This window comes from Phyllobates terribilis, unplaced genomic scaffold (genome assembly GCF_046119375.1).
Source record: "Phyllobates terribilis strain yellow unplaced genomic scaffold, ASM4611937v1 Scaffold_10__3_contigs__length_209671492, whole genome shotgun sequence".
Classification (NCBI taxonomy): Eukaryota; Metazoa; Chordata; class Amphibia; order Anura; family Dendrobatidae; genus Phyllobates; species Phyllobates terribilis.
In genome coordinates, this window is record NW_027362770.1 from 120,500,744 (window position 1) to 120,528,465 (window position 27,722).

At 49.7% G+C, this 27,722-nt stretch overlaps 1 long non-coding RNA gene across 1 annotated transcript in view; it reads right to left on the reverse strand.

The window, feature by feature from the left end:
* Positions 1-220: 220 nt before the first annotated feature.
* Positions 221-27,722, reverse strand: part of LOC141164145 (uncharacterized) — a 79,912-nt gene continuing 52,410 nt past the window's right edge. The window contains exon 3 of the long non-coding RNA XR_012250847.1: positions 221-335. This is a non-coding gene — a long non-coding RNA (uncharacterized lncRNA). The remainder of the gene's footprint in view (positions 336-27,722) is intronic.

Below are 27,722 nucleotides of genomic sequence, written 5' to 3' on the forward strand. Positions count from 1 at the left end.
GGCTGAGGACTCACTGTCACTGTTGTCTACGATTCTAGAAGTGAGTTAGGGTCTTTATTGTCTACATATCTCCATTTCGCAGCATGTATGAGTTGGTTGACTCCAATAATTCGGATCACACTCGGCCATTCATATCTTTGGGTCCGTTGAAAACATCGGTCCACACTTCCTTTGAAAATAAATGGGCTGTCCATTTAATGGGCTACAACGTCTACAACCTGAACTACAACCAACGTCCTCCACCAATATCAGCTGATTTTCAGCCTTCAGCTGCCCAATGGAACATTCTCCCTCATGACTCCGTCCTCGACCACTTCACGATCAATGAAGGTATGCTACAAAAGATGAAGGGATAGTAGATAATAAAACATATTTTCCTTATTTTTTTGTTGTTTATTTTTGCTCTGCAGATAATAATTTACATCTCCCAGCCGAAACTACAATTTCATCTTTTTACGCTCTAGTGCTGCCTTTATGTCTGATTATTTCTGCCTTTTTATTACATTTTACTGTAGTCTTCCTCTGCGGTCTCTCTGCCCCTAGGTACGTCTCTCCGAGTGTAAATAGGAGAAGCCTGTCTAATGGAACATAGAACCAATACAAATCATACATTGGTGTCACATTTTAATAATCATAAAAATAGAGTGAAATGCAAACTCTTAAGGGTTTCTTGATTAGTCTTTGGTAGGACTGATGGGGGCGCGTATGGATTCTCGCAAATTGGAAGCTTTCTATGTCTTTTTCCCAGCGTGATTGGAAAATAACCCTTGAAGCAGGATGTTATTGTGTCTGTATTAAAAGTGCTTGGAATTACATCCAGCATTGTCAGATAGTAAAAAAGTATGTCCCATAGTATTTTGTATTCGTTAGCATTTGTCTTAAATTGCTGCTATCGGGTTGTTTGTGATGTCTCAATACCATTACATACTGTTCAGTTTAATAGGAAAATTCTCCACGGGCGTAGCTGTGGGAGGGTTGGCGTGGCAAGAGTCCCAGGTGCTGGTTGTGGGCACCACTGGGAACAGCAGCAAGAGTTATTTATAAGGTTGGCAATCATAATGATGCATAATATTTTGGCAACATGTTTAGGTCATTTTTGCTGCCAAAAAAACCCAAATTACACATAAGAATACAGGAATTTATAGGTCTCACTAGGTTAACTGCATTCCTATGCACCCAGCTAAGTTTAATATACATAGCTATATTTTTCAGGAGTATATAGTTTAGGAAATAACATGTATACTGTACACTCTATATGGGTGCATGTCTTCAATCAGTGTACATAAACATTCCAAAATAGATGGCAATCCGAATCTCAATTGTGGAGAATAAAACAAAATTCTCCATCTTCTCTGTTCTGTCATTCCGAGAAAATCAATGGGTCCAATTTTTTTCATGGACCCATAGGAATGAATGGGCCAAGTGCGATTCGATGATCGGGCATGCTGAGATTTTTCTTCAGACCGAGGAAAAAATCAGACATGTGCACGGCCCCATATAATATGTAGTGCCGGCGTCCCTGCCCTCTGCTAGGCAGGGACGCTGTTCCCCTCACCGCTCTGCTCCGTGCCCGGCGTCCCTCTCCCGCTCTGCTGGCAGCGCGCGCTCCTTCCCGGCCACTGTGCTTAGGGCGCGCGCGCGCGCCCTCCCTCCCTCTTAAAGGGGCCGCGCGAGCCGTCCTAAGGAGTCCCCGGCCAATGGCCGGAGGACTTTACCATATATAAGGCACCTCCTCAAAAATGGAGGTGCCCGAGCAATGTTGTTGCACCGTTCTACTCTGCTTCAGCCCTCAGGTCCCGTTGCCAGTTACCTGCCAGTTACCTGCCAGATTCCTGCCAGCTTGCTGTCCTAATCCTGCCTGATTTCCTGTTACCTGCCTGCCTGCCTGAGGTCCGACGGTCTGCCTTACAACTCCGGTCAGTCTGTCTAAGGACCAACTTGCCCGCTCACCTGGGAGCGCACATCAGCTACCTGCCTGCTTGCCTGAGGTCCGACGGTCTGCCTTACAACTCCGGTCAGTCTGTCTATGGACCAGCTTGCCCGCTCACCTGGGAGCGCTTCTCCGCTACCTGCCTGCTTGCCTGCCCGGAGGCTCCGCTGTCACGTGCTGTGACCACCAGCTATTCCAGACTCTTGCCCGCTCACCTGGGAGCGCTTCTCCACTACCTGCCTGCTTGCCTGCCCGGGGGTTCCGCTGTCACGTGCTGGGACCACCAGCTATTCCAGAGACTCTTGCCCGCTCACCTGGGAGCGCTTCTCCGCTACCTGCCTGCTTGCCTACCTGGAGGCTCCGCCGTCACGTGCTGTGACCACCTGCTATTCCAGAGACTCTCGCTTGCTCACCTGGGAGCACACATCCTCCATCTGCCTTGCTAGCCTACCTGGAGGTTCAGCCATCACAGGTCGTACCTACCCTTTTTCCAGAGACTGCCCCGGTCACTTGCCGTGACCTCCAGCCCGTTCTTCCAGAGACTGCCCTGATCACTTGCCGTGACCTCCTGCCCGTACACCCAGAGACTGTCCCGGTCACCTGCTGTGACTGCTTGCCTGGTCGCCACCCGCTCCCTTACAAGGACCGCTCCCTTGTATAGTAGCCCAGAGGTTCCGCCTCCCAGACCCGTTACAGTTTGCTCGGGCCATGGAACCCGGTGGCACCCAAGCTCCCTCGCTCTCGGACCTGTGTCATGAACTGTCCCGTCAAAGGTCCCAACAGGAGTCCATCCTGGGTCACCTGCGGAATGTCAATACTCGCCTGGACACTCTGACTGTTCCACCAACAACCTCCGCCAGTGCCATGTCTCGCAATCCGGCAGCTCCGCTGTCCACTAACACCATGATATCCTACCCCGGACCTCGGCTTTCTGCACCTCCTCGCTTCGGAGGCGACTCAGCCCAGGCTCGGGGCTTCATAAATCAGTGCACCCTGCACTTTGAACTATTGTCCTACCAGTTTAACTCCGACCGAGCCAAAATTGCATTCAATTGCCTGGCTAAATCCTCTATGGGAGAGAGGAGACCCCCTGGTGTCCAACTTGCCTGCTTTTCTCACGGCCTTCCGGAAAGTCTTCGACGAACCCGGACGGAAGACCTCATCCGCATCATCGTTGCTACGCCTCCGTCAGGAAAGTCTCACCGTGGGCCAATATGCCATACGGTTCCGTACCTTTGCCTCGGAGCTGGCCTGGGAGAACGACGCTCTGGTTTCCGTCTTCTGGGAGGGTCTGTCCGGCCGTATTAAAGATGAACTTGCCGGTCGGGACATTCCTACCACTCTCGATGACTTAATAACTCTTGCCACCCGGATTGACCTACGGTTCCAGGAGCGTGCCAGAGAGGTCACCCGTGAGAGGAGGTTACCACGTCTAGCTCCTACTTTTCAGAAACCCATCACTCCTTCTGTCTCTAACCAGGTACACCCTCCTGAGCCTATGCAGGTCGACCAGACCAAGATGGTCAAGACCCGTCAGGACTTACGCCGTGCCGAGGGGACCTGCTTCTACTGTGGCAGTAAGGAGCACCGGATCCGTGCCTGCCCGGAGAGGTCGGGAAACGCCTGTGTCTAGGTTCGCTCAGAGAGGTCCACCTAGACAAGAATAAATCCTCTCCATCCCTGCTGTTGTCAGTTTAAATCGTCTACGGGGAGAACCGTTATTTCGAACTAGCCCAACTGGACTCTGGAGCAGCCGGGAATCTTATTTCACAGTCCCTGGTAGAGAAATACCGCATCCCCACCAAACCTCTGGCTGTACCCTTGTCTGTTGCTGCCGTGGATGGGGGGCTCTTACCACGCCCCATCCAACTCATCACCGAATCCATTACTCTGCAGGTGGGAATGCTGCATTCTGAAAGTATCTCCTTCCATGTTCTGCCTGGACTCTCTCACGCCCTCTTGCTAGGCCTACCTTGGCTCCAGAAACATGCACCCGTTCTTGACTGGCAGACCGGAGAAGTCCTTCGCTGGGGACAGGGCTGCCATAAGATCTGTCTGGTTCCCGTTCATCCCGTCCGTCCTTTTCCTACCCCAGCTAATCTACCTGGACTTCCGATTCCTTATTGGTCTTATGCTGATGTCTTTAATAAAAAGGAGGCAGAGACACTACCCCCCTCATAGACCATACGACTGCCCTATCGACCTGTTACCTGGTACTTCTCCTCCCCGTGGGCGTATTTATCCATTATCCGCTGCTGAGACCCGGTCGATGTCCGAATATATTGAGGAGAATCTGGCCAGGGGATTCATCCGGAAATCTACCTCCCCGGCGGGAGCAGGCTTCTTTTTCGTCAAAAAGAAGGACGGCTCTCTCCGTCCCTGTATAGACTATAGAGGCCTTAACCAGATCACGGTGAAGAATAAGTACCCCCTTCCGCTCATTCCGGAGTTATTTGATCGTCTGAGGGGGGCTAGAATCTTCACCAAACTGGACCTCCGTGGGGCGAACAACCGGGTTCGTATCCGTCAGGGGGATGAATGGAAGACGGCATTCAACACCTGGGACGGCCACTATGAATATCTGGTAATGCCCTTTGGCCTCTGTAACGCTCCTGCCGTCTTTCAAGAGTTGGTCAATGACATCTTCCGGGACCTTCTCTACTCCTGCGTAGTGGTGTACCTGGACGACATCTTGGTCTTCTCTCCGGATCTCCAGACTCACCGGAGGGATGTTCGTCAGGTCCTGCTCAGGCTCAGGCAGAACCATCTCTACGCTAAATATGAGAAGTGCCTCTTTGAGCAGACCTCGCTTCCGTTTCTGGGCTACATTATCTCTCAGACCGGCCTACAAATGGATCCTGAGAAACTGTCTGCCATCGAGAAATGGCCCCGACCAGAGGGGTTGAAGGCTATTCAACGGTTCCTGGGCTTCGCCAACTATTACCGCCTCTTCATCCCGCACTTCTCTTCCCGGACTGCCCCAATTTCCGCGCTCACCCGTAAGGGTACTAATCCCAAAGAGTGGCCGCCCGAAGCAGAGGAGGCCTTTCTTTCCCTAAAACAGGCCTTCTCTTCCGCCCCGGTGCTGCATCGCCCGGACGGCAACAAGCAGTTCTTCCTGGAAGTTGACGCCTCCTCCTCTGGAGCCGGAGCGGTACTTACTCAAAAATCATCTTCCGGGAGAATGGTAACTTGTGCCTTCTTCTCCAAACTCTTCTCCTCTTCTGAGCGCAACTATTCCATAGGAGACCGAGTTATTGGCCATCAAGCTGGCGTTGGAGGAGTGGCGTTACCTACTCGAGGGGGCTCTTCATCCGGTAATAATTTACACTGACCACAAGAACTTGGCTTACCTCCAGCATGCCCAGAGACTTAACCCGCGCCAAGACCGTTGGTCCTTGTTTTTTGCTCGCTTTGATTTTGTTCTTCATTTTCGCCCGGCTGACAAAAACGTCAAAGCAGACGCCTTGTCCCGATCCTTTCTGGTGTCCGATCTCGAGGAAGAACCTAAACATATCATCGATCCCGCCAGAGTAATGCAGGTGGCTCCCGTGAGTCTGAATCGTCTCCCTCCCGGTAAGACGTTTGTTTCAGTACCTGATCGGGAGAAGATCCTACACTGGGGCCATTCGTCTAAACTAGCTGGCCACGCCGGTCAGAAAAAGACCCTCCAGCTTATTGCCCGGCACTATTGGTGGCCTACCCTGCACAAGGACATAATAGACTTTGTTTCTGCCTGTGTGTCCTGCGCCCGCAACAAAGTCCCGAGACATCTGCCAGCCGGACGCCTCCTTCCGCTTCCTGTACCTGCTGCCCCCTGGCAGCATATAGCAATGGACTTTATAACTGATCTCCCCGTCTCTGCCGGTTGTACGGTCATTTGGGTGGTCGCTGACCGCTTTTCCAAGATGGCTCACTTTATTCCCCTGCCAGGTCTTCCGTCTGCACCCGAGCTGGCTAAAGACTTTATCCGCCACATCTTCCGTCTTCATGTCCTGCCCCTCCACATCGTGTCGGATCGTGGGGTACAGTTCACCTCACGTTTCTGGAGAGCCACTTGTAAACTACTAGACGTCACCCTGGACTTCTCTTCCGCTTACCACCCACAGTCCAATGGTCAAGTGGAGCGGATCAATCAGAACCTGACCAGTTACCTCCGGCACTTCGTTAATGCCCACCATTCTGACTGGGTGGATCTCCTACCATGGGCCGAGTTCTCTTATAATAATCACGAGAGCGAATCCTCCTCCAAATCCCCGTTTTTTGTAGTCTTTGGTCAGCATCCTCGGATTCCTTTTCCTGTCTCCACCTCTGTGGACAACCCGGCTGCGGAATCTCTCGTTAGCAAATTTTCCTCCATATGGGAGAGTACCCGGTCCGCACTCCTTCTGTCATCCGAGCGTATGAAAAGACACGCTGACAAAAAACGCCTGGATCCTCCACAATTTCGTCCAGGAGATAAAGTCTGGCTCTCATCTAAATATGTTCGACTCAAGATACCTTCTTACAAGTTAGGGCCTCGGTTCATCGGTCCTCTGGAGGTCATCAGTCAGATCAACCCGGTGGCCTATAAATTGAAACTCCCGGCCAACTTACGGATCCCTAACTCTTTCCATGTATCTCTCCTCAAACCCGTGGTGCTTAACTCTTTTTCCAAGTCTACAGGTACGCCTCCTGCTCCGGTTTCTGCTGAGGACGAGTTTGAGGTAGAGAACATTCTTGCCACCAAAAGGGTAAGAGGAAAGACCTTTTTTCTGGTAGATTGGAAGGGGTTTGGTCCTGAGGAGAGAACGTGGGAGCCCCGGGAGAACATCCATGCCCCTCTCATCCTAGCTAAATTTCTATCTGGCCTAAAAAAGGGGGGGCCTAAAGGGGGGGGGTACTGTAGTGCCGGCGTCCCTGCCCTCTGCTAGGCAGGGACGCTGTTCCCCTCACCGCTCTGCTCCGTGCCCGGCGTCCCTCTCCCGCTCTGCTGGCAGCGCGCGCTCCTTCCCGGCCACCGTGCTTAGGGCGCGCGCGCGCGCCCTCCCTCCCTCTTAAAGGGGCCGCGCGCGCCGTCCTAAGGAGTCCCCGGCCAATGGCCGGAGGACTTTACCATATATAAGGCACCTCCTCCAAAATGGAGGTGCCCGAGCAATGTTGTTGCACCGTTCTACTCTGCTTCAGCCCTCAGGTCCCGTTGCCAGTTACCTGCCAGATTCCTGCCAGCTTGCTGTCCTAATCCTGCCTGATTTCCTGTTACCTGCCTGCCTGCCTGAGGTCCGACGGTCTGCCTTACAACTCCGGTCAGTCTGTCTAAGGACCAACTTGCCCGCTCACCTGGGAGCGCACATCAGCTACCTGCCTGCTTGCCTGAGGTCCGACAGTCTGCCTTACAACTCCGGTCAGTCTGTCTATGGACCAGCTTGCCCGCTCACCTGGGAGCGCTTTTCCGCTACCTGCCTGCTTGCCTGCCCGGAGGCTCCGCTGTCACGTGCTGTGACCACCAGCTATTCCAGACTCTTGCCCGCTCACCTGGGAGCGCTTCTCCACTACCTGCCTACTTGCCTGCCCGGGGGTTCCGCTGTCACGTGCTGGGACCACCAGCTATTCCAGAGACTCTTGCCCGCTCACCTGGGAGCGCTTCTCCGCTACCTGCCTGCTTGCCTACCTGGAGGCTCCGCCGTCACGTGCTGTGACCACCTGCTATTCCAGAGACTCTCGCTTGCTCACCTGGGAGCACACATCCTCCATCTGCCTTGCTAGCCTACCTGGAGGTTCAGCCATCACAGGTCGTACCTACCCTTTTTCCAGAGACTGCCCCGGTCACTTGCCGTGACCTCCAGCCCGTTCTTCCAGAGACTGCCCTGATCACTTGCCGTGACCTCCTGCCCGTACACCCAGAGACTGTCCCGGTCACCTGCTGTGACTGCCTGCCTGCCTGGTCGCCACCCGCTCCCTTACAAGGACCGCTCCCTTGTATAGTAGCCCAGAGGTTCCGCCTCCCAGACCCGTTACATAATAACATGGGGACAAGTGCTATCCGTCAAAACAACAGGCAACACTCACCGAATTTTTCCAGTCATGTGCACGAGTCCTAAAAAAAATGACGTGATATGAACACTGCTGTATGGGGGACAAATGAAATATTGATCAGGCATCCTTTGATAAAGGTTGAAAGGCCACGGCCCCACTATCAGTATTTGGTTGGTATTCGGTCAATATTTTCTCTCAGGAGTCGGAGCCAAAACCAGGAATAGGTGATAAATGCAGAATTGGTGAGTTGTTTCTATTATACCTTTTCTCTGATTGTTCCTCATCTGGTTTTGGCTCCCACTCCTGAGAAAAAATACTGACCGAATACTGACCAAATACTGATAGTGGGGCCGTGGCCTATCCGTGAATGCAGGAAGGCAAGCTGTGAAAGAACTGAGTGGAGAGGTCTGTGTCTGGGGCAAAACTCTTCTGTTGGGTCTATGAAAAGCCAGTTAGTAATAGCCTGGGAGTAATTACATGGCTGTGTGTCCAGTGCCATATAGAGTATATAAAAGGAGGATCAGTCAATAATTAGAACTTATTTTTCATATTTTTGTCTAAAATGTAAATGACAGTTTATTTTCCTGGCTGAAAATGAAACAGAAGCAAGACCGGTTTTTGGACTTAATACATGCTGCTATTGTGTCTATTTTGAAGCCATTGCGATGGACGACCTCTCTTGATGCAAGTCTCTCACACTATGCTATACTGTGAAGCAACACTTCATACACATTACATAGCTGTCAGCCGAGTGGCTCTCCCATACACACGTACCCCATTCCACCCAGCACTCGCATAACGACCGAGTGCACGCCAAACTCTCCAGCATCTCCAATACACAGCCTCGCTCATGCTGCCGAATGCTCCTGTGTCCTCTATGAGAGAGCTGCTTCCAGACATTTCAGGCAAGGGCTTATCTCTTACAGAACAAAAAGATCATCAGTCCGAAATTGGACATCTGGGATCATTACATCATCTCTTGGGGGCCCCCATACACATTAGACTGTCTGCCAAACCCATCAATATTGACAGGTTCAGCAGACATTAGTCTATTATACAGTATCTGTGGACCTAAAGGGGTTTTCGCATGAACAAAAGTTCATTTTAATCATTAGATCTTAGAATAATAAGAATTTCCACAATTGAATGTATTTAAATAAAATGTTCCTGTGCTGAGATAATCTTATAAATGTGCCCCTGCTGTGTACTGTGTAATGGCTGTGTCTGACCGTACAGGGACATGGTTTGATTATACCACATCTCCTGGGCAGGGGGGAAGGAAAAGAGTATACAGACAGGACAGCATGGGATCACAGCTGATTCTTTCTTTGAAGTAAAACATTGTTTAAAAACAGACCTGGAAATGTTTTACCTCACAGAAAGAATCAGTTGCAATCCCCTGCTGTAATGTCTTTATACTCTCTTTTGCTTCCTCCGCTGCCCAGGAACTATGGTATAATCAGACCATGTCTCTGCACGGTCAGACACAGCCATTACACAGCACATTTTTCTAGTTGTACTGCCTTCTGTTTCACACCTTTCCTGAGTATTCCAAGCTCTGCTTCCTTCGTCTCTGTCTTCTGCCCTCTGTTGTGATCCACAACAGGTTGCAGGTTGCCCAGCATTGCCCAATGATATAGTCTCCTAATCCTATTTAAGGTCAACTAAGACACACACCTGTGTTTTAGGATTAGACTCCATAGTCCTATGTTTAATGTGCTCCACCGTTTGTGTTTATTGTGCTTTTACGTCCATTCATCTTTGTTAGATTCTACTTCATCTGTCCTACTGCTTGTATGATTGCTGTCAGTCCAATACCTCACGGTTCAATGTGTCCTCGAGGAAGCTGCACCAAAGCCTAGGGTCTGAGTGCCCACCCAGACCAGAGGCTAAATGGATCTACCTCACCTCATCTGCCTTACACCTTCAACTATATTTATGTCCTAGTTGTACCAACAAATAATGAGACCCAAATGACTAGTGTAACAACTACATTTTCTAATTTCTCCAAAATATTGAACTAAGGCTATGTGCCCGCGATGCAGAAATGAAGCAGAAAATTTCTGCAGCATTTCTGCATCTCCCTGGCAGAAAGAAACGCATGCAGATTGTGCATGCGTTTTTCCTGCAGAATACATGCGAATTCACATGCGTTTCCGCATGCAGATTGACAAGCGCTTTCCAGGCGATTAGCATCACTTGGAAAGTGCTTGACAGCTAGGTCACACTATATAAATCCATGCAAACAGCATGGATTTATATAGTGTGACCGTAAAACAATGCTTAAAATAAAGCTATACTCACCCCCGATGCCCCGGCGTGTGCTGCAGCGCTCGTTCCTGTCTGGTTCCTGACTGCCGGCATATCGCGAGACACAGCGGTGAAGGGCCTGCGGTCACATGACTGTGATGTCACCGAAAGTCCTTCAGCGCTGCCGGCATGCAGAGAGAGCCGTCGGAAAGGTGAATATAAACTTTATTTGGTATTTTATTCTTTTTTTTACAGGCACAATGGTACCCAGGTCTGGATGAGAGTCTTCTCTCCTCCAGACCTAGGTACCATCCGCACATTGAATCGCATATTATCCGCGTGTACAAATGTACAGACACGGATTCTATGGGTCTCAATGCAAGTCAATGGCGGCGCTTCCGCAAAATTAATGAACATGCTGCGGATTTATTTGCGCTGCAGAAACGCCTCGGAAAAATCCGCAGCATGTGCATTGACATTGCGGAATGCCATTGGGGACCATGGGGTGCGGATTTCCAAGCGGTTTTGATGCGTTTCCGCTGCGGAAATTCCGCAGCGGAAACGCATGAAAAACGCATCGTGGGCACGCAGACTAAGGCTCATCAAGTAGTGATTTAATAATTTGATTAAGTATTGTTATTTTGTATTGTATAAAACAGTATAAATATGAACAATGAAATACTTGCAGATGATGTCATTATCACTTGTGGAATGTAATAAAAAATAATTGTTCAGTTCCTAATGAAATATTAACTGGAGCCAAGTGAACTTTCCTACGATTATATTTACAGTAACTGAAAATGTATTTGTCGAATAATAGAATTGAAAGGGTACATTTTACCAAAATTCACATGTTGAATGGAACATACAATATAATAGTGGCAGCAGAGAATCATAAAACTTCTTTTATTTTAACTTTGCCTCTCTGTTGCGGTCATATTAGCATTAGTGATGAGCGAGCACTAAAATGTTCGGGTACTCGTTGCTCGGGTTGAGCACATTGGAATACTCCGTTGATCGACCCGAGCAATGAGCCCAATGTAAGTCTATTTGAAACTCGAGCATTTTTCAGGCGGCTCCCCTCAGCGGTCTTCAGAGGGCCTAAAAATTGCCCAAATCGATGAGAACAGTGCTCAAATGACATGGGAACAGCATGGGGAAGACCCCTAGAAGCATCTCTGACTCCCAGGTCACTGCTGTCAACAATGTTGTCAGAGGTATTACGCCACTTTTACGGACTCACAATAAAACATACAAAAACGAAACCAAAATGGATTTTCCTGGGAAAAATGTTAAGGAACATCCTTTCCAGGGTAATGACTTGTATATAAGGCAAAATAAATAACCAAAAACAAAAATACTCCTCCATACCTTGGGTTATGTTCACACTTAGCGTTTTTGATGCGTTTTTGCACTTTTGCATTGCTTTCAACCAAGACAAATGCATTGACTGGGAACTGTCATTTTAACATTTTACAACCTTATCTGGTCATATGGTTTGTGACCCCTCAGACACATGCATACATTGATGAAAAGACATGGGAACAGCATGGGGAAGACCTCTGGAAGCATCTCTGACTCACAGGTCACTGCCTAAAAGTGTGCCCATCATAAGTGATCCTTGACGCATGCGAACATGCCTCCCACCATGTACCTGTCGTTGCAGACTTGCAACAATCACCGTCCACGTCCTTGTCCCAGTGCAGTGTTCAGTTGTCCCTACCCCATTCCTTGGAATGCAAGCACAAGTATGCAGCCAGCCACCCACCAACCCAAAGGCTGCAAAACTATACGGGCAAGTTTTTGACAGCTGCTTGCACTTGAAATGTGGCCTTTTAGGCTCCTGGAGGTGTAAGCTGTCCACAATCTTATGGCAGCGGCGACCGGGTATCTATACTCGGTCCCCAGCCGCCACTATTTCTCCCGGTGCCATCTCCGCCTTCTTCCAGCACGAGTCCCACAACATTACCCATGCCCTCCCCAGTGCACTTACTGGGAAGGACCGCCTAACCACAAACACGTGGACAGGTGAATGTGGCCGGGGACGGTACGGAGCCAGTCCACAGCTTTTTTTCCTGAGAGTTGTATTTCACCACAGCCATATTCTTTAGCTCGGTGAAAGGACTGGCATAGAGGGAAACCGTATCTACTCTGAGTGTCATTTCTCCCAGGAAGTCCTTTAAAGCAGATTGTTGCAGAAGCAATGGCAGCCTGTCCAACATAAACTCGGACTTCTCGGTCGTGCTTTGACACACAAACATCTTTCTTTGCACATTTATTTTCATGACTACAGAGTTGGGCAATGGCCTGATCTGCAATCCGGTTTGAGAAATAACATGCATAAGCAAGTCCGATCCACATTAGAAAAACAGCCATAGAGTGTCCCGGAACCTTCCCCCACACTTTTCTTAGCCAGGGCTGCTTCTCGGCAGTGTTGGACGGACCCACCAGAAAACCGGAGACTCCTCCGGTGGGCCCTGGCTTCTCCTTCAGGAGAGTTCATAGTGCCGAGGTGAGGCCATGATGATGATAGAGGCCACCATCTGCTTAGTTTTCTGTTAATTGGAATGCAAGCGCAAGTATGCAGCCAGCCACCCACCCACAGGCTGCAATAGTAAACTGCCAGTTTTCTGGGCAGCTGCTTGCACTTGAAATGTGGCCTCTTAGGCTCGTGGAGGCGAAAGCTTTTCACAACCTCATACCTCATGCCTAGTGTCCATACTCGGTCCCCAGCCGTCACTATTTCTCCCGATGTTGTCTCCGAATTCTACAATCGCGGGTCCCTGAACACTACTGCTGGTACTATTCTGTGGGAATTTGCTTGCCTCCTACCAGCCTGGAATATTTCCAGGAAACTATGGTACGACGCCATGGTATTAGCACTGCAACCTGTAACAGGAGCGAAGCCATTACCAATTTCCTTCTCAGGAATTTTATTTGGTAGACTGAGAGGCTGCCCAAATACATTAGTTTCTCACAAAGGAGCTGAAGATAGAGTCGCAGTAGGTGCAAGTTTCTCCAGCCTGTTAGATATCAGAGGGTGAATGGCAGCACATTGGATCAGTGGTTAGCACTGAAGCCTTGCAGAGCTAGGATCCTGGGTTCAAATCCCAGCAAGGACAACATCTGCAAGGACTTTGTATGTTCTCCCCATGTTTGCGTGGGTTTCCACCTCAGTAAAAAAGCAGCCATAGAGTGTCCAGGAACCTTCCCACACACTTTTCTTAGCCAGGACTGCTTCTCGGCATGGTTGGACGGTCCCACCAGAGAATCCTCTGGTGTGCCCTAGCTTCTATATCAGGAGAGTTCTTGATAGCGCTAACTTTGCAGCTGCTATCGGGCTCTTGAGCGGGGGAGAAAGGTGAGCCCTCAGAATCAACTCCTCTGGGGGCACAATGTTTTTCAATCTGAAACAGCTTCTCAGTGGGAGTTGAATTTCACCACAGCCATATTCTTTAGCTTGGTGAAAGGACTGGCATAGAGGGAAAACGTATATACTCCGGCTGTCATTTCTCCGTCACCAGGTTCCGTCTATTGTCACACACGACCATGCCTGGCTGTATGTTCAGTGGTGAGAGCAACAGATCAAGCTGCTGTGTTACAGCTTTTAACAATTCTGCAGCGCTGTGCGGTTTGTCACCTAAGCATTAAGCATGTTATCTTCCACACAGTCTGTTGCCGCTTGGCCAAGGCAGTGCTGCAGTGCTTTTAGCATGTGACTGATGTGGTCATTTCGGAGATGGAGGAGGAGGTGCCGGAGCTGAACAATGTGATTACATTGAGGTTACATTATATACTCTGTTTTTATACTAAAGAAAGATCCTACTGTTTTTTACGTTAATTTTTAAGGCAAATGCATTCACCGGGAAATGTCATTTTAACATTTTACAACCTTATCTGGCAATGTGGTGTGTGACACATCATCAGACACATCCTGTTTCATTGATGATGGATGGACTCTGAAAGACAAATAGATCAGGGCCACAGTAACGAGTACGACATGTTTCCCATTAGAAAGGAGAGAGTCTGCTATACAGTTATAGGGTATGCAGTGAGTCCAACGGCTGACCAAATTTAGGAAAAACCCCACTAACAATTTAAAGAGACATAGGGCAGGGCCACAGTAATGACAAATTCCCATTAGAAAGGACAGAGTATCCCATAGTATTGGCCTATGCAGTGAATGCAAGGGCTGCCAAAAATTTGGAGGCACTTCAATGTCCCTTGGAAGAGACATGGAGGTCTGAGGGCCTCCTCAAAACAATGTTCCCATTCTTTGGAAGTGAGTCTCCCATAGTGTTGGTCTATGCAGTGAATGCAAGAGTTGCCAAAAATTTGGAGGCACTTCAATGCCTCTTGGAAGAGACGTGGAGAGGGCCTCATAAAAAATTATTCCCATTAGAAAGGAATTTTTTTTTTACGTGCATCACCGCCATATGCCTGATCATGCTGGTGGTGGTCAGGCTGGTCGTTTTGCCACCCCTGCTGATGCTGGCCTGGCAGGTGGTGCTAATGGACTTTTAAGAGTTATCGACAGAGTCTTTAAAAAACAACCAGACTCGGTAAGACCTAACAGTTGTACTAGCAACTTCCTTCGTTTTGGTGTTACAGGGAACGGTTGCTTGCCTTCTGTCTGCGGCCACCACACTGCTTCTTCCTGCCTGTTGGAGTGCTCTGCCTCCCTCCCCCTGTGTGCTGCTGTCCTCGCTTTGCATGTCTTCCTGCCAGGTTGAGTCAGTTATTATATCATCCACCACCTCGTCTTCCACTTCCGTCCTCCTCCTGAATTGCTGGCAATTGTGTCTCATCATTGTCCACCTCTTGTTGTTATGATCTGCAACAAGAACTAAGGAAAGATACGGGAAAACTGTCCCTACAGTAAAACTAAGCTGAATCCCTACGAAGTAGCGGGCTGCCTGTTCCTAGCGAACAGACCCGCCTTAGTCCTCGGCTAGTCTGAACGAAGACCTATAGCATTAGGGGAGGGGTCCCTAAAAGAACTAAGGACTGGAACAAAAAAAATGGACACCTACTAAACAGAGAAGTTGTTGCAGAACACAAAAAGACAAACAGACAAAAAGGTACTAGAGGTCCCAGAAGGACCAGACGAACTGACAGAGAAAGGAACAGAAGCACCTGGCAAGAGAAACAGTCAAACACTGAAGTCCAGCACAGCCAAAAGGGTGGAGCTGGACTAAAAAGGCAGTTGGTCACGTGACTGCAAAACACAAGATGGAATAAACAAACAGGAGGGTTCTAACACTTGTGACACTTTCCCATCTTCGCCTTCATCTGACCGTGGCTGCTCAAATATTTGGGCATTGCTACACACGATCTCCTCTTGCCCCGCTTCAAGTGGACCTGGCGAGAGACCCGAATCTATAAATGGAAAAGTGAACAGCTCTTCAGAGTGTCCAAGTGTGGGATCAGTTGTCTTCGGGCACTCGGCATGGTGGGAGGAAGGAGGATCAGGGTGAGGAATATGCGGTCCAGACTCACGGCTACTGAGACTTGACCGTGTGGAAGACAGGGTCGTGGTGGCAAAGTGACTGGAAGCATTATCCACTATCCAACCAACAGCCTTTTGACACTGCTCTGGGCTCAATAGTGGTGTGCTGAGGTCCCCTAGGAATTGGGACAGGAAGGTTGGGCGAGAAGATGTGGGTGTTTGTTGTGGCACAATTTCAGGTAGCCCACCGCCTTGTCCTCTGCACGCACCATCACCATCTGACCACCTGCCTGATAAGCCTTACCACCACCAGCATGATCAGGCGAAAGGCAGAAAAGCACCCGACTTTGTGGGCTGAACCCCAGGGTCAAAGAACAGTGTCTGCAGGTGGCACCATTGCTTCTTTCGCTGTTGTGCATGCAAGCCAATCCCCTGTCCATGGTGCATGTGAAGATGCCTCCTGCCCTGAACCTGTCATTGCACACTCTCAAGTAGCAGCATCAGGAAGCACGTCCATGTCCTTGTCCCAGCACAGCATTCAGTTGTCCATACCTCAGTCCTTGGAACGCAAGCGCAAATATGCTGCCAATGCCCCATTAGCCACACTACTAAATTCTCACATTTCACAACTGCTTGCGCTCAAAATGTTGCCTTTAAGGCTCCTGGAGACGGAAGCATTCCACAACCTGATGGCGGAGGCCGTCCCTCGGTACTTGGTCCCCAGCGGCCACTATTTCTCCCTGTGTGCCGTCCCCGCATTGCAAAAGCACATGTCACAAAACATTAGCCGTGCCCTCAACAACGCAGTCACCAGGAATGTCCACATAACCACGGACACGGGGACAAGTGCTTGTGGGCAGGGTCGGTACATTTCGCTGACGGCACACTGGGTTAATATAGTGGAAGCCGGGACCCAGTCAGACCTTGGGACGGAACACATCCTCCCTACGCCAAGGATTACAGACACTAGGTCAAACAAGGTTGCCCCCACAGTCTACATCACCTGCACCTCATCCTCCTCAGCCTCCTCCTCCTCTTCAGCCTCCATCTCCAAAATGACCACATCAGTCACAAGCTGGAAGCACTGCAGCACTGCGTTGGCCAAGCGGCAACAGGCTGTGCTGAAGCTAATATGCTTAGGTGACAAACCGCACAATGCTGAAGAGTTGTGGACAGCTCTGAAAGAGCAGGCAGATCTGTGGCTCACACCGCTGAACCTACAGCCAGGCATGGTCATGTGTGACAATGGCCGGAACCTTGTGGCGGCTCTGAGGCGAGGCAAGCTCACACATGTACCATGCCTGGCCCAGGTGCTTAACCTCGTGGTTCAGCGGTTTCTCAAATCCTACCGGAAGCTGCTGGTTCTGCTTGTTAAAGCACACCGCCTGTGTGCCCATTTTAGAAAGTCAGCTACAGCTTCCGCCGCCCTTGCATTTGCAGCGTTTGCAGCTTCCGGCTCAAAGACTGGTGTGTGATGTCCCCACGCGTTGGAACTCTACACTGCAGATGTTGGGAAGGATTTGTGAGCAGAAGAGGGCAGTTGTTGAGTACCAGCATCAACAACGCCATCGGTATTCAGTTCAGACTCCACACATAAGACCTCAGGAGTGGACATTGATGTCAGACATATGTACCATACTTCAAAACTTTGAGGACTCCACCAAGATGGTGAGCGGTGATGACGCCATAATTAGCATCACCATCCCGCTTCTCTGTCTTCTGAAATGCTCTCTGCTCACAATCAAAGAGGATTCATTATAGCTGGAGCACGATGAGATGGAGCAAGGAACCATACATGGTGATTACACACAGCCAAGCCTCATCTCATCCCAACGTGGATTGGGTATAGTGTTGAGCCACCCCCGTAGTGTTTGAGTTCGGTTTGGTTCGTCGAACACCCGTATGTTCGACGAACTGTTCGTCGAACTGTTCGACGAACACCTTCGAACACCGTTAAAACCAATGGCAGGCAAACAAAAACACATAGCAACACATAGAAAACACATAGAAAACACTTCAAAGGTGTCCAAAAGCTGACAAACTGCTCAGAAGACACAACTAACACATGGAAAAGTGATAAGTACATATAGTCATGCGAAAAGAAAAGAGGTGGAGGAGTAAAAGGAGGGGGAGACACAGATATAGGCATGTCATGCCCTTCTAAAACCAAAAAAGTGCGAAGCCGACACGGCCAGTCCGTTCCTGCCCGTGCCACCTCCGTGTCGCCGTGTTTGTGCCAGAGCTGCGGTGGACCCTGACGGCCAGCCCCCCTCTCCCAATACTGGTGCCTGTCCGCTAGTGGGTCGAGCGAGCCCCCCAGCGGTGGAGGCAGGTCTAAGCTTTTTCATTTAAATTGTCTCTCTAATTTGAATGAGTACACTTTAAATCCTTTTACAAGGATCTATTGGAGGGCAAGTCTGATGCCAGCAGCTGCGGGAATTCCAGCTCCAGTAGCGTCCACTAAAGCTGCTGCAGTTAAAAAGCTTTTATAAGGATCGAGCTTGGCGGTCCACCGCAAGGCGTCCTACCGCCAGTCCCAGCCCCTGTGCCTTGGGGTGCCTCCCGATGCTCTTCACTGAGTATCCCGGGGGCCCGAAGCATTTCCTTTGAAAAAATTAAGTCTCCAAACTACAGGTGGTGTAGCTTGCTTAACAGCTGGGATAATCCACTGACTAGCAGACACTGCTACTAGGCACAAAGTATTTCCTGGGCTAGATGCAGTTAAAAATTTGTAATTAGATACTCTTTTTGGTTGCTGAGAAAGCATTCCATAGAGTCTTCTGGCACGCCATATATTATTCTCTTAAAAAGCTTGGGGTAGGGGTCTAGGGGACCCTTTTATAGCCAAAATCACGGCCCTGTATCGCAATACGTCACCTAGGCTGAAGATAAATGGAACTGTAGCACCCCGAGGGCTCGGTTGCTACAGAGGTATTGCACCTCACCCAGAGGTGTGATATCTCACTCTCAGGTAAGAATGGAGTGTGGATCTGGACACCGACATCTGCATGCATTATACCACATTGCGGTGGGGCAGGGCGACAAATATGCCCCTGAAATGGGCACGACAGTCCCTGTCCCTGGCTGGAGTGGGGGGAGGGAACACCGAGGAAGGGGAACCCTGTAGTGCAGGAGCAGGGAGGAAGCAGTTCCTGGGTGCATTGAGAAGGGAGTATAAAAGGTGGGCACCATCTTAGTTCAGTGCAGAGAAGTCTGAGCAGAAGTGACAGGGAGCAGGGGCTCTGCATGAGCTCTGCTCCGGAGGCGGGCATAGTAACAGAGGCCCAGGCCTGGAAGAGGGAGAAGGAAGGAAGAGGAGCGGAGAAGGCTCCAGGAATGAGGAACGAAGGGATCCCAGGTGTTCGGACGGGCGAGTCGCCACCGCACGCCCGAATCCACCTGCGTGGAGGGGTCAGGCCAAAGGGGGAGACCGGTCCACGAAACTAGTGGAGGCGGGAAACCACCCTCAGCTAGAAACTGGAGGCTGTGACATTTTATGTGGCGCAGCCCCTCGCTACACCCGCTAGGAAGGCACCACATAGGGTCAGGGAAACTGGCGCCAAGTTTACCAAGAGGAGGCCCGAGGCAGCCGGACAGAAAAGTTGTTACTGGTGGGGTAAGAAAGGCCAGAGAAAGGACACACAAAGGGGGTCCAGTGAAGTGCTCCAAAGTTATCTGGGAGTTGGATGAGACCCTCACCTGGTGAGCACAGTACGACGTGGGCAACCGTTACCTGCAGAAGTGGTCTGGATAATAAGAACTGTGAGTAAAGGCCCTGGACTGCATCACTGACTCCGTGTCGTTACTGCTGCTGCCCTGCACCATCACCCCCATCCTCCGCATACACTGCCCTGAGGCTATACTCCTCCCGTGGGGAGTTATACTACGCTCTGCTGCACCCACAACACCAGCCTCAGCGGTCTGCCCTGCAGCGGCGCTTCACTCTGACCGCAATCCATGGGTGGCGTAGTCGGACATTTAAACATCAAAACCACATAAATAGTTCCGCCACTGGTTTGACTACCCTGAGCCACGGAACCGGGTCTCCGCCACGGAGACTACAACCTCCAGCATCCACCAAAAAGGGTCCGGCTCCGGGTGTCCCAAGGCCCAGGGGGCGCGTTAGAACATTTTCATCACCTTTCATAATCACCAATGGGACAAGGCAGGGATGTCCTCTGTCCCCTCTCTTATAAATCCTAGTGACGGAGCACCTGCTCTCATCAATTCGCCATAACCCCAATATTAGATGGATTGAGGTGGGAGGCACTGAGTACAAGTGCTCTGGATTTGCTGATGATGTCCTAGTATATATCACTCAATCACATATATCCATCCCTGCTGTTATGGCTGAAATAGATCACTTTGTTACATGGTCAAATTTTAAAATCAATGCAGCGAAGTCTGAGGCCCTCGATGTTTCCCTCCCCAAATCCATACAGGATTCCATCCAGTCCAACTTTCCCTTTGCCTGGCCCTCACAGGGTATCAAATACTTAGGAATTCGTATTCATAGAGACCTCTCCCGTCTATGTTATCTTAATTTTGGGCCCTTTATTGAACAACTCCATACAGACCACGGTTGGCAAGTTAGAACTGTAAGATTCACTACGTGAACCACTGGTGTTTTGTGGAAAAGCACATATACACTGTGTTCCAAATTATTATGCAAAAAGAGTTTAGGAGTGATAAGGTAAGAATTTTTTTGCTTGTCAGTTAAACTCATTGATGGTGATGTGTGTTAGGGCTCTTTATATCTCTGTAAGCAATTGCAGACACCTGTGCTAATTAGTTTGGCAGGTGTGTCCAATGAAAGGCAAGACTACTTAAGAAGGCTGTCCCACATTATTAAGCAGCCTACATTTTCTGCCAAAATGGGAAAGAAAAAGGATGTGTCGGCTGCTGAGAAGAAACAAATTGAGGAGTGTTTGGGTCAAGGCATGACTACAATCAACATTGCCAAGACACTTCATCCTGATCATAGCTCAATCAAGAAGTATGTAGCTGATTCACAGTACACATGTGTGCGTGCTGATAAGGGAAAATTGAGGACTCTTTCCTACAGGCAATTACGTCAGGTTAAAAGAGCAGCAGAAAAAAAGCCTTGTCATAGCAGCAGACAAGTTTTTGAAGCTGCTGGTGCCTCCAACGTCCCCCGAACAACAAGACGCAGGGTCCTTCAGAGGTTTGCAGCTGTGCGTAAGCCATCCTGTCGACCTCCTCTATCCACTGTACACAAGCAGAAACGGCTCCAGTGGGCCAAACAATACATGAAGACTGACTTCAAAACTGTTTTGTTCACCGATGAGTGCCGTTTAACGCTCGATGGTTCAGATGTATGGAGTGGAGGATGGCTGGTTGATGGACACCCCATGCAAACACGGCTACGGCGCCAACAAGGAGGAGGTGGAGTAATGTTTTGGGCTGGAATCATGGGGAGAGAGATTGTCCTTTAGGATCCCTGAAGGGGTAAAGATGAACTCCATAATGTATGTGGAGTTTCTCAAACAGCACTTCCTGCCATGGTTCAAGAAGAAGAAGCATGTGTTCCGCAGCAAGATCATTTTCATGCATGATAATGCTCCGTCTCTTGCTGCACATAACACATCTGCATCTCTGGCTGATATGGGCATAAAAGGGGACAAACTTATGGTGTGACCCCAATGCTCCCCTGACCTCAACCCCATTGAGAACTTCTGGAGCATCATCAAAAGGAGTGTCTATGATGGCAGGAGGCAGTTCACATCTAAGCAACAGCTCTGGGAGGGTATTCTGTCCTCATGCAAAACAATTGAAGCAGAAACCATCCAAAACCTGACAAATTGAATGGACGAGAGAGTTCAGAAGCTCCTTTCGAACAAGGGGTCCTATGTGCAAATGTAACATCACCTAGAATAAAGTTTTGAGTTGAAAACCGTTTGATTTCAGTTTCTAATAACCTGCTAATGCTTATAATTTCAAAAATGACCATTTTTTTGTTCTTTATTAAAATGAAAAGGTTTATCGAAGAGTGTGGGGGGATCTAAGAGTGTGGCAACCCAGTAGTCAGGATTATTTTGAATTCTGACAATCTGAGGGTCATGTTGCAGGTAGTGCAGCAAGAAGGCACTCATGTGTCTTGCGCCTCTTGGAGTCCCAAAATTATTTTCCGGGCTAGATGTGTGGCACCCCAGGGGTCTGGTTGCCACAGTAATAGAAATATTACGTCTGGGAGCAAGTGGGAGGTTTCTCTGGTCAAGAGCCCTTAAGCATGCAACACTTCCTGCCCAGACCCGGGAGGGGAGGAATCTGCCCTTATAAACTGGGTCTGGGGCGGGATTAGTTGAGTCAGAGCCTGGAGACAGTTCCAGACACAGGGAGAGTTACAGCAGGAGCTCTGTAGGAGCAGTAGCTGAAGACCAGGGGCTGGAGCTGAGCAGAGCTAGCCCTGGCAGAAGAATCTGATAACCGGACACCGGAGTCCGAGGCTGTGGGGACTGATATCCACCCAGCAGCAGAAACCAGCCGGCAGGGGATTCCAGGTCCTCTGGCGATAGAAGCCCGGAGGCTCAGCCACAAGGAAGGGACCAGCACCGCCATCCAGGAGCGTAGGCTAACAGAAGGCCCCAAGTCACCAGCCATACGGGTGAGCACCACACGGTATACTCAGGGACGTGGGCTACTTCTACCCGCTTACAGCAAGGTAGCCAGAAAGAGTGCAGATAGACAGGGAGGCCTAAAACTCCACCTGGCCAGGGGAACTCCTGTTTGCTCGCAGACTGACCAGGCCCCTTATGCTAGCCAGTACTCCCGGGAGGGTCTGCCTTAATATCACCAATAAAGACCCTGAACTGCACTGCAAAGACTCTGAGTCATTCCTGCTTCATCGCCACACCAGCACTACTAGTGCTGGGACTCCGGTGCACTATCACCCTCACCATCAACTACACTGCCCTGGGGCTGCACTCTTCCCGTGGGGAGTCACACTACCTCAGCTGCATACACCACCAGCCTCAGCGGACTGCCTCGCAGCGGCGGTACACCCTGACCGCAATCCATGGGTGGCGTAGTCGGACAATTAACCTAAAACCCCTAAAAAACTGCCATCGGCCTGACCACCCTGAGCCACGGGACCGGGTCACCGCCATGGAGACTACAACCCCCAGAGACCCGGCTTTGGGTAACCCACACACGTCCACACTAGGCCCAGGGGGCGCGTCAGATGCAGCTAAAAATTATTATTAATTTGAATGCTGGTGGAGCTTAGTATAGATGGCCTAATAGAATCAGTACGGCAAACTGCTACAAGGCCCAAATTATTTTCCAGCCAAGATACAGATAAACAAGATTAGTAATTTGAAATCTGGTGGAGTTTAGTATAGATGGCCTAATAGAATCATTACTGCACACTGCTACAAGGCCCAAATTATTTTCCAGCCAAGATACAGATAAACATGATTAGTAATTTGAAAGCTAAAAACGGTTGGTGAGGTGATTTTAACAAATCATCAAGCTTTCACTCTCCCCAAGATGACACAGGGGTAGAAAAGTCATTTTGGATCCATGATTTGTTCATCTTTATGAACGTGAGTCTGTCTAAATTATCAGTGGAGAGCCACGTGCGCTTATGTGTCAGCACACCACCAGCAGTGCTGAACACACGTTCAGACAGAACGCTGGCTGCGGGGCATGACAAGATCTCCAAGGCGTAAGTGACGAGCTCCGGCCATTTATCCAGATTGGAAGCCCAAAAAGAGCAAGGGTCCAGTGACACAGTCATGGCTTCAATGTTTACTTGGAGATGCTCCTGTACCATCGTCTCTAGGCGTTGACTATGTGTCAGACTTCTTGTCTCCTGTGGCCTTGCAAAGGATGGGCTAAAAAAGAGGTGAAATGATTCCGCAAAATTGATGTTACCAGTAGTGTTGAGCCACCCCCGTAGTGTTCGAGTTCGGTTCGGTTCGTCGAACACCCGTGTGTTCGCCGAACTGTTCGTCGAACTGTTCGTCGAACACCTTCGAACACCGTTAAAACCAATGGCAGGCAAACAAAAACACATAGAAACACATAGAAAACACCTTCAAAGGTGTCCAAAAGCTGACAAACTGCTCAGAAGACACAACTAACACATGGAAAAGTGACAAGTACATATAGTCATGCGAAAAGAAAAGAGGTGGAGGAGTAAAAGGAGGGGGAGACACAGATATAGGCATGTCATGCCCTTCTAAAATCCAAAAAGTGAGAAGCCGAGACGGCCAGTCCGCTCCTGCCCGTGCCACCTCCGTGTCGCCGGGTTTGTGCCAGAGCCGCGGTGAACCCTGACGGCCAGCCCCCCTCTCCCAATACTGGTGCCTGTCCGCTGGTGGGTCGAGAGAGCCCCCCTGTGGTGGAGGCAGCTCTAAGCTTTTTAATTTAAATTGTCCCTCTAATTTGAATGAATACACTTTAAATCCATTTACAAGGATCTATTGGAGGGCAAGTCTCATGCCAGCAGCCGCGTAATTCCAGCTCCATTAGCGTCCACTAAAGCTGCTGCAGTTAAAAAGCTTTTATAAGGATCGAGCTCGGCGGTCCACCGCAAGGCATCCTAGTGCCAGTCCCAGCCCCTATGCCTTGGGGTGCCTCCTGATGCTCTTCACTGAGTATCCCGTGGTCCCGAAGCATTTCCTTTGAAAAAATTAAGTGTCCAAACTACAGGTGGTGTAGCTTGCTTAACAGCCGGGATAATCCGCTGACTAGCAGACACTGCTACTAGGCACAAAGTATTTCCTGGGCTAGATGCAGTTAAAAATTTGTAAGTAGATACTCTCGTTGGATGCTGAGAAAGCATTCCATAGAGTCTCCTGGCACGCCATATATGATTCTCTTAAAAAGCTTGGGGTAGGGGTCTAGGGGACCCTTTTATAGCCAAAATCACGGCCCTGTATCACAATACGTCACCTAGGCTGAAGATAAATGGAACTGTAGCACCGAGGGCTCGGTTGCTACAGACGTATTGCACCTCACCCAGAGGTGTGATATCTCACTCTCAGATAAGGATGGAGTGTGGATCAGGACCCGACACCTGCATGCATTACACCATATTGCCGTGGGGCAGGGCGACCAATATGCCCCTGAGATGGGCACGACAGTCCCTGTCCCTGGCTGGAGTGGGGGGAGGGAACACTGAGGAAGGGGAACCCTGCAGTGCAGGAGCAGGGAGGAAGCAGTTCCTGGGTGCATTGAGAAGGGAGTATAAAAGGTGGGCACCATCTTAGTTCAGTGCAGAGAAGTCTGAGCAGAAGTGGCAGGGAGCAGGGGCTCTGCATGAGCTCTGCTCCGGAGGCGGGCCTAGTAACAGAGGCCCAGGCCTGCAAGAGGGAGAAGGAAGGAAGAGGAGCGGAGAAGGCTCCAGGAACGAGGAATGAAGGGATCCCAGGGGTGCGGACGGGCGAGTCGCCACCGCACGCCCGAATCCACCTGCGTGGAGGGGTCAGGCCAAAGGGGGAGACCGGTCCCCGAACTAGTGGAGGCAGGAAACGACCCTCAGCTAGAAACCGGAGGCTCTGACATTTTATGTGGCGCAGCCCCTTGCTCCACCCGCTAGGAAGGCACCACATAGGGTCAGGGAAACTGGCGCCAAGTTTACCAAGAGGAGGCCCGAGGCAGCCGGACAGAAGTGTTGGTAAGAAAGGCCAGACAAAGGACACACAAAGGGGGTCCTGTGAAGCGCTCCAAAGTTATCTGGGAGTTGTCTGAGCCCCTCACCTGGTGAGCACAGTACGACGTGGGCAGCCGTTACCTGCAGACGTGGTCTGGATAATAAGAACTGTGAGTAAAGGCCCTGAACTGCATCACTGACTCCGTGTCGTTACTGCTGCTGCCCTGCACCATCACCCCCATCCTCCGCATACACTGCCCTGAGGCTATACTCCTCCCGTGGGGAGTTATGCTACGCTCTGCTGCACCCACAACACCAGCCTTAGCGGTCTGCCCTGTAGCGGCGGTTCACTCTGACCGCAATCCACGGGTGGCGTAGTCGGACATTTAAACATCAAAACCACATAAATAGTTCCGCCACTGGTTTGACCGCCCTGAGCCACGGAACCGGATCGCCGCCACGAAGACTACAACCACCAGCATCCACCAAAAAGTGTCCGGCTCCGGGTGTCCCAAGGCCCAGGGGGTGCGTCAGAACATTTTCATCACCTTTCACAATCACCAATGGGACAAGGCAGGGATGTCCTCTGTCCCCTCTCTTATACATCCTAGTGACGGAGCACCTGCTCTCATCAATTCGCCATAACCCCAATATTAGGTGGATTGAGGTGGGAGGCACCGAGTACAAGTGCTCTCTATTTGCTGATGATGTCCTAGTATATATCACTCAATCACATATATCCATCCCTGCTGTTATGGCTGAAATAGATCTCTTTGTTACATGGTAAAATTTTAAAATCAATGCAGCGAAGTCTGAGGCCCTCGATGTCTCCCTCCCTAAATCCATATAGGATTCCATCCAGTCCAACTTTCCCTTTGCCTGGCCCTCACAGGGTATCAAATACTTAGGAATTCCTATTCATAGAGACCTCTCCCATCTATGTTATCTTAATTTTGGGCCCTTTATTGAACAATTCCATACAGACCACGGTTGGCAAGTTAGAACTGTAAGATTCACTACGTGAACCACTGGTGTTTTGTGGAAAAGCACATGTACACCGCGTTCCAAATTATTATGCAAAAAGTGTTTAGGAGTGATAAGGGAAGAATTTGTTTGTTTGTCAGTTAAACTCATTGATGGTGATGTGTGTCAGGGCTCTTTATATCACTGTAAGCAATTGCAGACACCTGTGCTAATTAGTTTGGCAGGTGTGTCCAATGAAAGGCAAGACTACTTAAGAAGGCTCTCTCACATTATTAAGCAGCCTACATTTTCTGCCAAAATGGGAAAGAAAAAGGATGTGTCGGCTGCTGAGAAGCAACAAATTGTGGAGTGTTTAGGTCAAGGCATGACTACAATCAACATTGTGCGATGATCAGGATGAAGTGTCTTGGCAATCAAGAAGTATGTAGCTGATTCACAGTACACACGTGTGCGTGCTGATAAGGGCAAATTGAGGACTCTTTCCTACAGGCAATTACGTCAGGTTGAAAGAGCAGCGGCAAAAAAGCCTTGTCATAGCAACAGACAAGTTTTTGAAGCTGCTTGTGCCTCCAACGTCCCCCGAACAACAAGATGCAGGGTCCTTCAGAGGTTTGCAGCTGTGCATACGCCATCCTGTCGACCTCCTCTATCCACTTCACACAAGCAGAAACAGCTCCAGTGGGCCAAACATTACATGAAGACTGATTTCAAAACTGTTTTGTTCACGGATGAGTGCCGTGCAGCGCTCGATGGTCCAGATGAATGGAGTGGAGGATGGCTGGTTGATGGACACCCCACGCAAACACGGCTACAGCGCCAACAAGGAGGAGGTGGAGTAATGTTTTGGGCTGGAATTATGGGGAGAGAGATTGTCGGCCCCTTTAGGATCCCTGAAGGCGCTAAAGATGAACTCCATAATGTATGTGGATTTTCTCAAACAGCACTTCCTGCCATGGTTCAAGAAGAAGAACCGTGTATTTCACAGCAAGATCATTTTTCTGCATGATAATGCACCATCTCATGCTGCACATAAAACATCTGCATCTCTGGCTGATATGGGCATAAAAGGGGACAAACTTATGGTGTGACCCCCATGCTCCCCTGACCTCTACCCCATTCAGAACCTTTGGAGCATCATTAAAAGGAGTGTCTATGATGGCGGGAGGCAGTTCACATCTAAGCAACAGCTCTGGGAGGGTATTCTGTCCTCATGCAAAACAATTGAAGCAGAAACCATCCAAAACCTGACAAATTCAATGGACGAGAGAGTTCAGAAGCTCCTTTCGAACAAGGGGTCCTATGTGAAAATGTAACATCACCTAGAATAAAGTTTTGAGTTGAAAACTGTTTGATTTCAGTTTCTAACAACCTGCTAATGCTTATAATTTCAAAAATGACCATTTTTTTGGTCTTTATTAAAATGAAAAGGTTGATCGAAAAGTTTGGGGGATATAAGAGTGTGGCAACCCAGTAGT